Consider the following 17,677-nt stretch of genomic DNA (forward strand, 5'->3'; position numbering starts at 1 on the left):
GATGGCTTTGGCTGTGATTGTGTCCTGGTGGTTTTCTAGGCTCCCAAAAGGCTGGTTCTAGGGGCAGAAAAACAGATGTCAGAGAGTAGCCCACCGGCTTTTCAACCAAGATTCAGACTATTTTTAAAATAAAGTCAACCTAGATGGCTATAGAAATCTTGAATCTCTAAGATTGTGAAAAGGTGTTGTGGCAAGTTTTAGCAGTTCTATTCCTGCTTTTATGCAGAAAAAATTCTAGAGGTCTTTATTCTTGCATTTTTACTGTAAATATAAAGAGTTCACATATGACAAAGTCCTTCAGTCTACTACTGCATATTCCTGATCCAGAACCAGTGTTCAGGTAATCTTTTTTTCCCTCATATGAGCCAGTGCCCAGATGATTTAAATTCTTTTTTTTTAAATATATAGTTGCTATTTGATGGGGGATGTAGCCATTGTAATGAATTCATCTGTAGCTCATTACTTTTGTTTTAATTTCTTTTTTTTTATAATCTTACATATTTAGATTAGGGTACAAAGGGTCAAGGGCTACAGATAAGTGGGTAAAACCATTGTTTCCACACTAATATCATCATTTTTTCCTGTATCTGGGATCAGAGTGAAACAAACGGAAAAGTCCCACCCAGCCTCCCACCCACCCCAGGACCGCAATGTGGGGCATGCTCCAAGAGTCCTGCTCAAACAGTTTTGATAGTTTAACAGTTCTGAATTGCTGCCAATCTTGCTGTTCCAATCACAATGAAATCTATTCAGAATCTACTGGCTGACATAGTTTCTTCATGGTTGGGGTTCTGAAATCAGCAGTTCCTGGAGGGATCTCCAAAGAAACTTCATCTGAGGTGATCCCAGACCTGAATCTTGTGTGTGCTTGCCAGTACAGGATCCTACACAGTCTACTTCCCCAGTCAGCTTATGTAGATGCTGGTCGTTGCAATTGCTGGGTCAGTTCTGTTTCCAGCCCTGTCTTCCACACAAACCAATGGGTGTTGCAATCCACCCAATTCTGCCCACTTCATACTCAGCCCTCTTGCAAACCAGTGGGAGCTGCAACCTAGTTTGGACGACTCTCCATAACCCCCACCAGGCTTGCCCCCTGCCCTGGTTCCCAAGCTTGCCAGTATGTACCACAGACTTGTCCAGTCTGTCCCACTCCTCATTTAGCTCTCGTACATGTCAATGGACATTGAAGCCTAGTTCAACCCAACCAACCCTACTATCCAGCCCACACACATACTGGTGGGTGCCTTTCTGTCTAGCTATCCCTGCCCCTGTCCTGGTTTTTGTGCTCTCCAATCAGGTAACCTTATTAAACATATGGTTTGGATATAAACACACCTCTTCTTCTTTGTAAAGATTTACTTACTACTTATTTGTGTACTTACATATTTATTTGTTTATTTTTTTGTTTAAAAAGCATATCTGTATAGTGGTTCATTCTGCAAATGGTCATAATAGTAACACCTGGGGAAGGCCAAAGCCAAGAGCCCAGAATTTCTTCTGGATATCCCACAGGGATGCAGGAGTCCAAGCAGCTGGGTCATGTTCTGTTGCTTCCCTAGGCACATTAGCAATGAGTTGGGTCAGAACTGGGAGCAGCCAGATCTCAAATTGGAGCCCTTATAAGATGCCAGAATCATAAATAGTGGGTCAATATGCTACATCACAACATGAGTCCAATCATATCTCTTCTTCCTCCCAAACTTCATAACATCTTTTAAAAAGGTTGTTTAGGCATAAATTGGTATTTATAAAAATGCAAGGGGAAGACAACAACCACATCAATTTGAAAACCACTGAATCTGCAAAATGCAAATCTGAAGCAACACAAAATGAAACCAAGACAGAAAGGCTCACAAACTGAAGGAAGCTGGAAACTGCAACAGGAAGTGTAGATAGGATTAAATCAGGAGAATGTTCATAAAGTCATTACCAAAATCATTCAGGAGTCCAAATACTTTCATACATAACTAGCAACTATTTCTCCTACACCCAGAATGACATTAGAAGTGTATTCTCTTGGAAGGAAAAACCAGGACTCTGTATGACAAACACAGGGACAACTAGAACAGAGTAGCCATCTAAGCAGACTTTATTTTAAAAACATGATGAAAATAGATTGGGGGGGGGCATGATGATTGTATGACTACTGCATATTCCTGGTCCAGAACCAGTGTCCAGGTGATCTTATTAAAAATATGGTTTTGATTTAGACATGCCTCTTTTTCTTTGTATAGATTTACTTATTTATTTATGTGCTTACTCATTTATTTGTTTGTTTATTTAAATACCATCTTGGTTGCCAGAACTCTGACAGCCAGGCTCAAAGTGATCAAGTAGCAGAGATGGACATGTGGGCAGACAAATAAACACTCTCAGCTTCCATGAAAGATCATCCATCATTATGAAAAAGCATTTAATATTAAAAAAGAGAGACCAAAATTATTCCAAGAAGGAATAAAGGGACACGGAGCAAACAGACAACATAAGCAACAGAAATAACCTCAAAAAAATAATAATGTGAAGAACATAAATAAAATTGTGTCCCTGGAGCTTAAAACTCTTTATCTTGATTCATTTCTACTTCAAAGCCCTAAAGCTTCCAAAGAGCACCTGATGTCTTTCAAAGTTAGTTTTCATTTACATTCCAAGGAGAGATGCAATCCCCAGCCTCCCTGAACTGGTCTGAACCTAGCTGCAAGAGTAACATCCGTGCAGACAGGTCAAGAAGTAGCCAGAAGTCACCCACAGTTTAAATTTAACATTGAAATATCTGCTCCAGATGGAATTTAGGTCTCATTATAACAAGATGCAAAGTGGGTAACAGAGTGTTTGCTAACCTGCCTCTTTGTGATATTACACCTACTCCTACCTGGCTAGACAAAGCATCTCTTTTTGAATATTCATTCACTGCTCAAAACACAAGGTACCCAGTTTTCCTTGCTCCACATGCCACAACTCTGAAAATAATTCCGCAATGGTTTCCTTATCTACAACAAATGAAAGGTAGTTTGTGTGACAGCCACATTATGTTTTCTTTCACCAAGATTTTACTAAAGATCCCTTTTGTTCTCAGAGGGGACTGGGTAGCAGTATCTCATCTTTGGGTCCCAGGATGTCCCCATGGTCAAGCAGAGGGTTCTTCAGGTCCATCTCACCAGCTGGTCCCCAAAGCATTCTGGACTGAACTTTTCTGACAACTAGCAGTAAAGGTTTTGATTTGCATTTACCAAGAAGCAAACTTACTTTGATAGGAATTAACTGAAGTACAAAATAATAGAAACAAGAAATAACTAAAATAAGAAAATGATAAGGTCCAACAGGAAGAAAGAAAACTACAGAGAAAAAAAAGGGGGAGCTCTTCAACACTGATATCCTGGAATACAGAACACAAAGGAATAAACAAGATTCTGAGGGAAAAAAAATGTCCAATCTATTCTTAGCCGAACTATCTCGTAGGTCCAAGAGTGACACAAAGATATGCAAAATTTGATGTGTGTCCTTCAATACTTCCCTTCTCAGATTGCTATGGAACACAAACACAGAACTGTCCTCATCATAATAAGAACACGCTGAGCTAGCAGGCAATGTGGACCTCCGAAAAGCACATACCTAGACAACGCTGCTCCGAATCCACTGCTGTGGAATGATGAACTGTGCCTGGTCCCCAACTGTGTGGGTTCAATTCAGTATTTTGACTTCAGGGAGAAATGGAAGCGATACTCAGTACTCAGGAGAAATCACGCTTTGAGTTAAGCTATATTCCCAGACTGGAGACTGATGGTATTATAACCTCTCATTTGCCCTTATAATGCTGAGCAGCAGTGGCAAGCCACAGCGCCAAGTCAGCCTCGCAATCAAGACAGGAAGCAGCTAATAGCAGTGTGGCACATTGCCAGGTCAGGAGTTTGTTAGGTTAGGTGTGTTCAAAGCATCTTTTACATCAATATCATGAAATTGTATCAGGTTTTTCATCCCAACACAAATAGAGGGCTTTTAGTTCCTCACACAGCTTCCTTAAAACCTTTGGAAATCTCCTGAGCAACAGAGATATCTTGGTTATGCTAAAACAGCAAGTCCTGGAACAGGTCCTCTGAGTAATTTCAGAATGGGGCAGGGGCTGGCTGCAAACAAAACCAACCAAGCGATTAGAGACGCAGGTTACACAACTTCCAAGCTTGACTTCTGGAGAGGTGAAAGGACTAGAAAGCGAGTGCAATCATGCAGCCGGCAATTTAATCAATCCTGCCTGTAAAAGTGAGACTGCAATAAACACTCTGGACCACAAGGTTTGGGGTAGCTTCTCGGTTTTGAATCTGTCAATACAGCACAAAACTGGTGCAACCTGACTCCAGTGCCACAGAAGCTCCTGTGTTCAGGACTTCCTGGACTCTGCCCTATATCCTTATCTTGTGGCTAGCCACTGGTATTCTTTGTAATAAAATGCTAATCATAAGAACAATGTTTACCCGATTTGCGTGATTTGCTCTAGTGAACTAATCAAATTTGAAGGCATTATGAAAAGTCCAGAATCTGCAGAAGAGTTACTGTGGACTATACCGGAATCTGGTGTCTACAGTAACGGCAGCCTTGTTGGGGACCTTGTCTATGACTTATGGAATCGGTAGCTAGCCCCAAATTCAATTTAGGACAACCACATGATGTCAGAGTTGTTGAGAGAAAGCAACCGTGAAAGCAAACACCATTTGACAGCTGTAAGACAAGACTAGGAAACAACCACTTTAACTCCAAGAAGGACAGACTGTTTGAAAAGAAGTATCTCTAAAAATATGACAAATAAATGAAAGACACAAAACCATGTCTATCTAAACATAAGAAGACAATTTACACACCTACTGCCACGTTCAACTATGAGAGTGACTAGTAAATGAAAAATCAAAACCTGGAAAAAGAATTAACTGTAAGGAAAATAAATATCATCACAGTCTACTACGTGGCACGGATATGAATGGTGGTTTCATAAATTTTGATATTAACCTTTGCATATTAATTTTGTCAAGACTGATGATGTTATTTCATTGATCAAATAAGAGATGGGGAAGTGTGCTAATAAGAATGGCTACGGGTGAGGCAGCAAGCAGGCATCCTAGCTGCAGGGACAGCCCAGAGGAGCACTTAAACAGTCCCTGACACTGTGGGAAGAAATCAGAGAATTGTGAGCAGCGTGCATGCCACCAGCAGCGGGCACAGTCCAGAGGTGCATTTGAACAGTTCAGGGCACCACCTGAGGAAACCAGAGAACCGCAAGTGCTGGAACTGTAAAACACACCCACAAATTTGGAAGTGATAAACTTATTGTAAAGGAAGAATTCGAAGAGGAAACTTGCAGATCTAAAAGACCATGGTCAAGGAGAACATAAGACCTGAAAAAAACCACAAATGAAAAAACCACGGTTTCCCTCAAAAGAGAGCCAAAGCTCACCTCAATTTTAATGTCACATGATGAAGACATTGAGAATATCCCAGACAAGGAATTCAAAAAAATTGTGATCAAATTCCTCAGAGTTAAGGAGAAACAAAGGCAAAAATTCAAGGAATTTAAGGACTATATCACAATGCAAATACAAGCTATAAAACAGGAGCAAATTGAAATCCTTGAACCAAAGAATTCAAGAGAGCAAAATATTAAAAAAGGAACAGAAAGCCTCACAATAGAATGAGATGAGAAAGACAGAAGAAAGAATTTCAGAATTAGAAGGTTCTTTATTCAAGGACACACAAGTAATCAGAAATATGAAAAAGGAACTGAATAAAGCTAAGAAAACTATCCAAGAATAACATCTTTAAAAAAACAAATATAAGAGTTATAGGGGTTCCTGAAGACGTGAAGAGATAGTATTACAGGAAATTATAAAAGAGAACTTTCTGAACACTGGGAACATAAGCCAAACAAAGGAAGGGCAGAGGACCCCAAACAGATTTGACCCAAAAAGATCCTCATGTAGACACATCATTGTCAAGCTCCCTTTGGTTAAACACAAAGATACTGGAACTGGCATACAAGAAGGATCAGATAAAACATAGAGGAACACCAATCAAACTCACTGCTGACTTCTCAAAAGAGATCCTTCATGCCAGGAAAGAATAGAGTGACATTTTCCAGATCCTAAAACAGAAAAACTATCAATCCAGGATAATATATCCAGCAAGGCTTTCACTTGTATTTGAAAATGAAATAAAATACTTCCACAGCAAACAGAAGTTCAAGGACTTTACTGTCATTAAGCCAGCACTATAAACATTACTCAAAAATATGCTGAAGACAGAAAAGAAAAAAAAAATAAGGAATTAGCCACCCTAAATAATGGCAAAGTGGTAGAGTGATAGACTGAATTCCTTACCAGTTAAAACCATTAACCAGCTGTAAACCTATAAGAAAGCTCCTGAAACTCCAAGCAAAGGACTTGAGACAGTTTGCATGCAAACGCCTGGGCCAGGAACTCCCTAATACTCAAGCTTAGGTTACAAAACAGAGAGGTGCCTCTCTCCTGTGCTATGCAAGATTTAGTATCCTGCTAGAAGAAAACATTGTTTACTTACTGACCCCCTTGATGCCTGCACATAAACCATGTCTTGTTTCAGACCCTCCTTCCTTACCTATGCGACCCTCAGTCTTAAAAATCTAACATTGTTAGTAAACTTCGGGTATTGACCACCAAACAAAAAGAAAACACACAAACAAAAGAATGGTTATGGAGTGAGGAGTGAATGGAGAGCTGAGTCTCCAATTTCAGAATTAGAAGTTCTTAGATGTTAAACGTAACTCTACACCAAAAATATGCAATATAAATATTGTAGGCATGTACATGTAAATCTCAAGGAAATAGCTAATATTGCTGGGAAAGTCTGAAAGTAATACAAGAGCAGATGTTTAGGCATAGGATTAAGGAATCACTTAAGATGCCTTTGTCCCACATAGGAGTGCCTAGTTTGTATCTTGCCTCTATTTCTGACCTAGATTCTGGCTAATAGGCACCTGGTAAAGTTTTCTTGCTGAGTAATGATTTAAGTGCTTGAATCTCTGTCACCCAAGTGGGAGAATCAGGCTTTGGGCAGGTTCTATCTCAGCTGTCACTGGAACTTTGGGAGTGAATCAGAGAACTAGATTTCTCCTGGGTAAGCACATATTCTATCCAGCTCTATCTCCACATTCCTTTCAACTTCACTTCCTCCCTCCTTCCGTCTTTCTGACCCTCCTGTCTTTAGTCTTTTAAAAAGAGTTTAAAAACGCAAATAGAGACAAATGTACAGCATTTTTAAAAATAAGAGAAACTATTTTATTTATAAAAAAGAATCACATTTTAAAAAACAACATACTGGTAGCAATTTACATATTCACATAATTACTGAGGGTTTCAATTTGTTTAAAATGCTTTTCCTAGGTTTCAAACCTTTTGTTTCTCCGAATCATCCTACTAGCAACTTCTAAGCAAGTGTTCCAACATCTTGAGAGTGAAAAGATTAGCTCAGATAGGGACAGATGTAGAAGTTCCTACGGAGAGCCTCATTGGAACCAGACCTTGAGCCATCACTCAACTGTTTGGGCTACTCTGTTTTCTCTTCCTCTATTGCTACTACCTTGGCTCTCCCAAGGTCTGGGATAGCGGAACAGAAGGCCCTAACTTCCATCTAATACTTGATTCCTGACGCAGGATTCCCCGGGTCCACATTTTTTGGAAGGTATTAATACTACGTATGGTGGCTTCACCATTTCCAAGGTGATAACATTGGGACAGCTTCGGCATCCACTCAATAAAGATACTAATTTTAGTACACTGGAGAGGGTTGCTGCAAGGACTAAAGGAGTAACTCACCTACCACAGAACAAGGCATTGACATTGGCTCCTGCCTCATGCATCTCATTTGCTCTTGGGATAAGACACCATACTTACTGTGGGCTATGATACGAATTCACAGCTCTGCTTCTCACCCCACACTGTGTGCTCTCGTCTTGTGGTTACATGCTCTGTTTTTCTTCCATATTCACCATGCCTGCTTCAGAAGGCAGCCAGTACCTGCATGCCTCAATGACGCTTCCTCTGCCTCCCAGGTGAGAGCTGTAGATGGTTTTCCCCTGGAGCCTCCACTACATAGGCTCCACCACTGTGTCCCTCATTCATACCAGTGTGTTGCAGCTTTCTCCCATCTTCCTATGAACCCATATGTTGATGTATTTCTTTTTTGCCCATGTATGTGTGATTTAAGTCTCACCTCTTGAAATCAGCATACAACTAAAATTCTTTCAACTGAATTTGGGGTCCCATTCAAAACAGGATGATTATAGATAAGATTAGGCTTGTCTCCATTGCAAAAGGTTGCCTCTTTACTACAGCCTTTTGTTGTAATTTCAAAATCCACTTTTTGGATGTATTACATTATTCCATTTTATGCCATTATTCCCCTTCTCTGACATCCTGTTTCTGTTAATATAGCACTAATTTTCAATGTTTGAAAGCCTATAATGTACTTATTTTTTCCTGTACATGCCTACATAAATCAGCACACACACATAAAACCAAGCATTGTTTATCCATGGGAATATGTTCTGAGAAATTCCATCTCTGTGTAGACATAGCAGAGTGCACTTACACAAATCCAGGTGATACAGCCTTCTGCACACCCATGCTGTATGTTACAGCCTATGTTAGCTTTTTATTTCTTATTACCTTTTGCTAAAATCTAAGGCACGCGCATACACACACACACACACACATTAGCCTAGGCCTGCAAAGGATAAGGCCAATTATGGCCGACTTCTCCTCCACAGCTTCTCCCCTCAAAAGGTCTTCAGGGCTATAATATACATGGAGCTGCCATATATTTCACATAAATTGTAACAGCACAGTATCACATACACCGGTTACAATGATGTATTATCAAGCATTGTATATTGTGAATAATTGCATGCGTTGTGCTTTACACAACTAGCATCAGAACAGATTTGGTCATATCAGCATCTCCACAGATGTGAGTAATATACTGCACTAGAAGGCTGCACATCACATGCAGTGATGTGACGTCACTGCATGATAGGAACTTTTCAGCTCCATTATAATTTGTGGGGAAACATCTGTCACATGCTCCATCGCTGACAAAAACATTATGTGGTGCATGACTACACATATACAGATGTTAATTTACAAATAGAAAATATAGGCAAAGAGAGACCTCTTAGTGTAGCTTCCCTTCCTTTACTCCCTCGCCATGAGATCTAAAACACAGGTGACAGGAAATTGTTAATAGTTCAGAGAAAGGTTGATAATATACAACTGGTTTCATGATGCATTTTTGACACTTCAGCTCACTTCTACTTCTTACACTCCACTTACTCTGCTTAGGATTTGTGTAAACATAAAATTCCAACAATTATTCCAGATAATTTGTTAAGTGGTAAACTTCAGAATCTTGCATATTGAAAAAATCTTCAACTTTGCAAAGATTTGTAGGTGAGTGCTTCATTTCACATGTGAGCTTCAACATTATGGTCCTTCAACAATAACTGCAAGTCCCGGATTTCTGATAATATAAACGCCAACATGTACTCATTCTTTTGGGGAATAATTCTCCTTTAATTCTCTTATGGATTCAAGATTTTTTTTCTTATATTTGGTGCACCAGATTTGAAGCACTATTGAATGTTTAATATTTGTATCTTATGTCAACTCTGGAAACCGCTTTAAAAAAGCATCACTTCTCTATATTTGTACTTCCCATTCACTGAGTTGAATCTTTCAGAGATACCATCAGACTCGAGTCAGAATTTATTCCAAACCCTACTGTCAGTCAGCGGGTTCCAAATACATTTTCTCTCTGAATGATTCTTTGATAAAGGCAGATCCTAGAACTGAGTCTGGAGGTACACACAATGAGCTTGGGCATCTCATTGTTATTTATTTTGTGCAACAAAATAGAGAAGATAAGAGCTGAGAGACCACAACAAAAGGATGCAGGAGCCAACCATATAACAGAAAGGGAAAAAAAAATTGCAAACCACATCCGGCCCAGGGAGTAGGGGTGCCCACAATTTGAGATGAAAATAAGATTGCATCACCTTTTATCTAAAATATTACATTATATAATGAAATATATTGCATTATATATGTGTGTATATATACATATACATAAATAACCTGAAAATACAAAGAGGACCTGGTTTCAAATCCCCAAATGCCCTTTACCTAGCAATATCATAGTAGTGTAATATCTCACAAATTACCAAGAATTGAAAGTTAGCAGAAGTGACCAAAACATTAACTACACACACACACACACACACACACTTTAGCCCCACAGCCCTGTCCAGACTTCCAGGCAGACTTAAGGATACAGTCAGAAAAGATCCATTTTCCTTCCAAAGAGCAGCATTTCTGAAATAGAACACCCTCCTAATAAAAACCAAGTTGTTCTATCCGCCTCTTCAGTTCCTCCATTGGGAATTAAGCTTCAAGCATTTTAAAAGTGGTTTTTCTAATACTGTGCTTTTCAAGTGATATCTGGGAAAGTGCAGGACAGCAGTCTGGTGCTGACACATGGCTGGCCAGCTACCCCAGCTGAAGCACAGCACCACTGCAAAGGATGTGGAGGAAACATTCCTGCAAGGCAACCCTTTCAGGTTCCTCTGAGGCGCACCCCTCTCAAATCTCCCCATCAGAAACCAGGAAGGTGCCATCTGCAGGCTGCTGTTTCAAGGTGCACCTCACGGCTTCTATCAGAGGACTGCCATGGACACACACACCACCACATCCATTGCCCCAAGAGCGGAACATGACCAAGGGCTCCAAACTGTCCCAATTTCCTCAGAGAAGGAGGCAAACAAGAACTTTCTGCAGCCTCGTGTCATGTCCAGTTGTTTGATTCTCAGCTGCTGTGGACCTAATGCTGAATTCAATTCCTACTTATACCGGAAGCACAGTCAGTGCAGACCACTCCCAACCCCAGCAGCTGAGAGAAAAAAACAGCTGATGTAGCTGCTGTCTGGCCTGGCACAAAACAAAAGCTACTAAAGAAGAGGGAAGCCACAACGCCAGATGTGGAACTGCTCCCACCTGAAACTGATCTAACACAGCTATAGCTAGCCATTGATATCCCCGAATCTCCATATCCTTAGGATATGTTCCTGATGAAGAAGTGTTGTTTATAAATCTCAAACTTCTGTGGATAGTGTCCATTCTTATCAAAATATCTGCTATTTTTTAAACTCCTAAGCAATGATTTTTTAATTTTTAATCTACAGATATATCGGGTAAACATAAAATGTTGTCCTAAATGATCTACCTTGTTACAATTCACCAAGAACCTACATTTCATGAAAAATTGCAGAGTTTTCTTTAAAAACGAAAGCCCTGTAAAGGAATTTTCAAATGTTGTTTCAAGACAGTAAGTTTCAAGCTTTTGAACAGATAATTTTTAAAACCAGTAAAATGTTTCGTTTAATATATAATCTATGCACATAAAACCAAGTTTTTTCAAGCTAACATTTCAAGAAGTGCATAACCAAATGAAGGACTGTCTTTAAAATTAGCGTAGAAAGGTTTTGAATAGCTAGGACACTTTCAGAAATTATGTTTGGACTTCCCCTCAGAATCAGATCATAAAACCTCAAACGTCCACAGTATCTTCACATTCGCAAGCTACCAGCCTTCATTATCAAGAGGTGCATTCCTGAAAAACCACACTAAGAAGGAAGCCACTGAGCAGAGCCTTTTTCCAGACTCTTCCTGGGTGACAAACAGGAACCTTACTGGATAAACCAAAACCTAGTCTAGGACTATCATGAACAGCTGAGTACCAGTCAATCACAAGCAGTCAGTTTTCAGCCACAGCAAGCCAACCAGCTGATCAGACAACATGTCTCCTCTGCACCCCTCCTAGGAACACTCCGTGCTCCCGCTGCTGAATGAAGCCCTCTTAACCTCTTCTGGTTTTGAATGGAACCCAGTTCACGAACAGTTCTCTGCTCAAATGAACTCTGCTACCTTGTCAAAGCTTGTATGTTAACAGAAATCCCACCTAAAAAGAAAAATATTCCTACTGAGAATATTCAGAGTCCTGAAGTCTTCACTGGAATTCAGTGTTTGATATTTTAATCAATCAAGGACTAGAAATATAAATTGAGTACTAAACTACCAGTCACAATGAGAAAGAGAGGCTGTGTTCAAAGCAGCTGTGTTGGGGAGATAGACGGCAATGGGAACCCCTGTGCTGTGGGCTGAGGCTTCCCATGTGCCTTTCATTACAACCAGCTCTGTAAATAATGTGTGTCATGTCGCACTGTTAAATGCTTAGACTTCCCTAGGCTGTACATTCTCCCCATCTCACACACACATTAAATAATTGAAATATCCACCTGGCACAGACACAGCAGACAATGTGATGTGCAAATATGATTGAGTTCAATGCTCAGGCACATGTTACAATCACAACCATTTAACTACTATCAAAAAACAAATTCTTCATCAAAATTTCCATAAAGCACAGACACTGAGAGTGACATACTTTATGTACAAAAATCAATTCCAGGTGAATTATGGACATAAATAAGAAAGGCAAAAAAGAGCAAAGTCCCCGAAAGAAAACAACAAAACTGCTTCATAAACTCAAGGTACTAAATATAGAACTTAGAAATTGGGCCACATTAAAAGTAAGAATTCCTATTCATCAAAACACACCATTAAACTGTAAACATATTAAAATTCAAATAAAAGTTGAAGTTCATAAAAGATAAAAGATTGAACCTTAAAAAGATAAAAAACAACTAGCAAAAGAGAAGATATCTTTGAAATATGTAACTGACTACCATAGTCTCAATGCCTGGTCCTTCCAAAACTGAAGTTAGAATTTTTTAGATATTTATTCATTTTTATTTGAAAGGCAGAGCTACAGAGAAAGAAGGAAATACACAGAGAAAGATCTTGCATTTCCTGGTTCACTCCCCTAAATGGCCACAACGGCCATGGCTGAGCTGATCCAAAGCTTCTCCTGGGCCTCCCACGTGTCTACAGAGTCCCCAGCACCTGAGCCCTGCTGTGCTGCTTTTCCAGGCCCTTGGCAGGCAGGTGGTGGGACCCAGAGTCGCCAACATTCAAGCTGGTGCCCCTGTGGGAGGTTGGTACTCCAGGTGGAAGCTTAGCATGCTATACCATGCTGCTGGCACCTGATGTTGGAATTTAACTGCTGCTGTGATAGGGAGATGACACTTCCACTGGGTGTTGGGGTCACAAGGGTTCCACAGTCATAAGTAGATCAATGTTCCCATTATTGAAGTAGGTTGCTTATTAGAAAAGTAGACTCACTCCCTCTTCGTCCTCTTTCTCCTTATCCTTCTGCCACATAATGCTCCCCACTGTGTTACAACACAGCCAGAAAATCCCTCCTGGACATTGGCATCTTGGCATTAGACTTCCCAGCCCCCAGAACCACAAGAGATAAATCTTTCTTCTATTTTTTTTTGGGGGGGGATGGGGGTGGTCAGGGGAAATGGTCCAGTCTCAAGTATCCTCTTCTGGCATCATAAAGATAGACAAGACAACACAAAAAATGACACAGTAATCACCAGTAAAATAACACAAAACAAAATTGAAGAATAAAACTGACATGTAAGACAAACAGACATCCCTCAAAATTAAATATCCAAATGGAAACATCAAGATGAAAATTGGGACGGGCATTACAGCACAGCAAATTAAGTCACTGCTTCCAGTGCTGGCAACCAGACCGGAGTACCAATTGGAATCCCTGCTGCGCCTCTTCTGATCCAGTTCCCTTCTAATGCAACCCGGGAAAGCAGCAAATGGTGGCCCATGCACTGGAGCCCCTGGTACCCAGGTGAGAGACCCAAGTAGAATTCTGAGCTCCTGGGCTCAGCCCAATCATTATAATCATTTGGAGAATGAACCAGAAAACGGAAGACATTTTAACATCTCCCTCTTACTCAGCCTTTCAAATAATAAATAAATCTTTAAAGAATAATAAAAATTCCTTCAATCTTATTGGAATCAAAAAACTAATTAAAATTGTCAGCAAATATACTCAGTACCTACTACAGCAGTAAATTTAAGACTATAAACTTCAAATTTTGGATCGTAGGATGCAGAGCAATAATTTTCATATATCTTGAAGGCTCATTAACTAATGTTTGACTGATTCTGAAAACTGGCACCACATGAAAAAGTTAAATATAATGTCATCCTAAGAGCTGGCAGGTCCAATTGTATGTATGAACCACCCCCAAGTGCTTCTTCCTGTGTATACAAAGCAAGCACAATAAAAATATTCAAGGAAGTACACTTCATAATGGAGAAAATCTAGAATAAATATGCATAAAATAACAAGCACTGTTATATTCATACACTATAATAACACAAGGCTTTAGGTAACAATATGGGTGAGCTTAAAAATGGAGTTAACCAAAGAAATGTAATATATAATGTAATATTATATAAATATATAATGCGTGTTTGTTCAATTCCTCTTCTGAACAGCTTTGTTTTGTTGATACTCTCAGAGTTGATTTTCATATTGTGACATGTTCGCATAAATCTATTATACAACAATTCAGAAAATAGGAATAAAAAATAACTTCTGGGACAGGTTAAGCCTAGTAGTTGAGACTTGGTTATGCTGACTATTTCTCATGCTGAGTGCCTGGGGTGGACACCTACATCTGCTCCTGAACCCAGACTGATTCTTCTTACTGCAGACCCTGGAAGGCAGCACTGAAGGCTCTCGTGACTGTGTGCCTGCCACCACCCGGGAGACCTGGACTGAATTCCCATCTCTTGGCTTCAGCTGCTGTTGTACGCATTAGGGAATAACCCAGCAGATGGCAGAGCACTCCAGCTCCTTCTACCCCCCCAAAATAAATAAAAACTCCCACAATGAAATATATATGTATGAGTTAGCTGCATTTAAAGGTTACTTCAAGTGTAAGTAAAACATCTTAATAGAGAATATTAACAAACTAATGTTTCCTGACTAGTTATTTCAAATGTAAATTTTATCAATTTAAGTTTAATTAAACACATTCTGGCAATCATTGAATATCCTTGGCCTAATTAGCTTGATTTAAATCCCCAAACATAATTTATTCTATGCATAAAATTCTTAAAGCAGATGTTAGATTAAAAACTCATGTTATGGGCCTGGCATGATAGCCTAGCAGCTAAAGTCCCCGGCTTGAACGCGCCGGGATCCCATTGGGCACCGGCTCTAATTCCAGCAATCCCGCTTCCCATCCAGCTCTCTGCTTGTGGCCTGGGAGGGCAGTCAAGGACAGTTCAAAGCCTTGGGACCCTGCACCCACATGGGAGACCTGGAGGAGGTTTCAGGCTCCTGACTTCAGATCAGCTCAGCTCTGGCCATTGTGGCTACATGGGAAGTGAATTATCGAATGGAAGATCTTCGTCTCTGTCTTTCCTCCTCTCTGTACACCTGACTGCAATAGAAATGCATAAATCCTAAAAAAAAAACATGTTATAATTCTCAAATTGGAAAAGAACAAGAGAGTTACCCTAACACTACTGCCCTCCCTAAAACAAAGCAATTTCCTTCTTAGATGTGTTCCCACCTGGGACTAGAAACACTATCTCTTTCACCCAGGTCAGAAGCTCTCACACGTGATGTTCACTAACCACTACAACTACATTCTCCTTCCAGTCTGCTCACTGTCACCTGAAAGTGAGACCAGTCTGCTATCCACAACCCAACCTCAGACCTGCGCTCAAACTCAAAACCAGGACTTTTCCATGGGCCATTCTCCTGCACTGATTTTTTTTTTTTTTTGGCATGCATCTTGGTGATTTATATAATATAGGTTAAACCAGTTTTGAAATTATAGTGACAATTATTTTTAACAATGACAAGGAAATCAAATACAATGTTTATAAGAGAATTGGTGGGCCAACTTCATAAAAGCTAATGTGTATGAATAAGATGTAGAGAGGAATTAAAAGCTCAAATTCAACAGATAAATGTGGATTTGACATATCTTTGTTACCAAAGATTTCTGGGCCTTAAAGACAATCAAAATGGAAAATTTTCATTTAAATATCAGTGTGACTGCTTGCATGTGTTAACCAAAAAAACACGTAATTTTTAGTAACTTCACATCCTAATGTGATACATTTTTCCCTGTTTCTTTAATCCCTTGCTGAAGTGAAGTCACTGTGATTGTTGTTGTTCTCTATTTGCAGAGGAAGCAACTGATTCACAGATGTTGGTAACTTCCTTAAATATTTAAGAATAAATACAAACAAAAATGAACTGCATGCAATGCCTTATTTGATGGTGGATTTGGTCAATTATTTTGGTTTACTGGAAACTTAACTCCAAGGTTTCTGCTATGTCTCCTAGGTAGATAATTTAGAAACCTATTTCAGGTATATTATACAATGCTTCATTTTTGAAACATAAAAAATATGCAACAAGAATTTATGAGCGTTTAAATATGTCCATATACATGATTCTTCAATACTTTGGGGATTTTTATTCTGAAATAATTTACAGCTGATGTTGACTATCAGTACAGAAATCATTGAGATGAAGAGCATGGGAATTGCTATCAGAAGATGCCAAATGACTTTCTTCTTTTCTGAGAGGTAAAACACTATCTAATCTTGGTTGTTTAAAATAAAATCAATAAGACAGCAGAGATTTCCATTGGCTTCCTCCCATGACAAGGCTATTTCTCTTCCTTCAACAGCATGTCACGGACAAAACAGGGGCTCTGAGAGGGCTGAACTCTGGGGAATATTCTCACTGGTATATTTGAGAGGTATCATTTACAAGAAAGTTTCTTTTAGCAAAAGTGCCCATAACTCTCAGTATGTAACAGTAAATAAATTTTGTAAAGTTATGGCCCTGACCATTATAAAAAAAAAGTTTAAGGGTAATTTTAGAGAAGTAGTTTAAGAGACATAGTGGTAGATATGGATCAGTTACAGAGGTGCACTGTAAATAACTTTCAGTTTAGAATTCCAGTTCTACATGAGAAGCAGACAGATTGGATGTTTTTTAAGAATCCTGAGTGGGCCCTGTGCAACAGCTCAATTGGCTGAATCTCCCCTTGCAAGCACCAGTTTATGTGCTGGCTGTGCCACTCTCTATCCAGCTCCCTGCTTGCAGCCTGGGAAAGCAGTAGAGGATCGCTCAAAGCCTTGGGCCTGGCACTTGCATGGGAGACCCAGAAGTACATGGTTTTTGGCTTCAGATTGGCTCAGCTCCAGCTATTGAGACTGTTTGGGGAGTGAACCAACAAATGGAAAATCCTTCTGCCTGTCGCTATAAATCTGCCTTTCCAATACAAATAAATAAATCCTAAAAAAAAAAAAAAAAAAGAATGCTGATTGAGAACAATTAGAAAAGTTGGAATAAACTGAAGAAAAGCATGTTTTGAAGGCAACAGAAAACTACCAGGGCAATGAGGAATTACACTGACAAGACCAAGGAGAGGATGCCCCCCCCCAAAAATAATAGAATTTAGGGATTTTTTTCAAGAGCTTGTGGGGACTCTAAAACAAAGAAAACTTTAAGAGACTGCAAAATTGAACAGACCCCGATAGACTCAAGAGGCAGGGGAAATACACAGGGTTTCAGGGCTCAAGTAAAGAGTAGATTCTAGCAAACTCTGATCCACACCATAGGATTCCTACAGGAGAATCAG

At 39.6% G+C, this 17,677-nt stretch overlaps 1 protein-coding gene across 1 annotated transcript in view; it reads right to left on the minus strand.

Moving 5' to 3' along the window:
• Positions 1-17,677, minus strand: part of LOC101518087 (neuronal acetylcholine receptor subunit alpha-7) — a 106,912-nt gene that overhangs the window by 76,311 nt on the left and 12,924 nt on the right. The window lies entirely within an intron of this gene.

This window comes from Ochotona princeps, chromosome 6, assembly GCF_030435755.1.
Source record: "Ochotona princeps isolate mOchPri1 chromosome 6, mOchPri1.hap1, whole genome shotgun sequence".
Lineage (NCBI taxonomy): Eukaryota > Metazoa > Chordata > Mammalia > Lagomorpha > Ochotonidae > Ochotona > Ochotona princeps.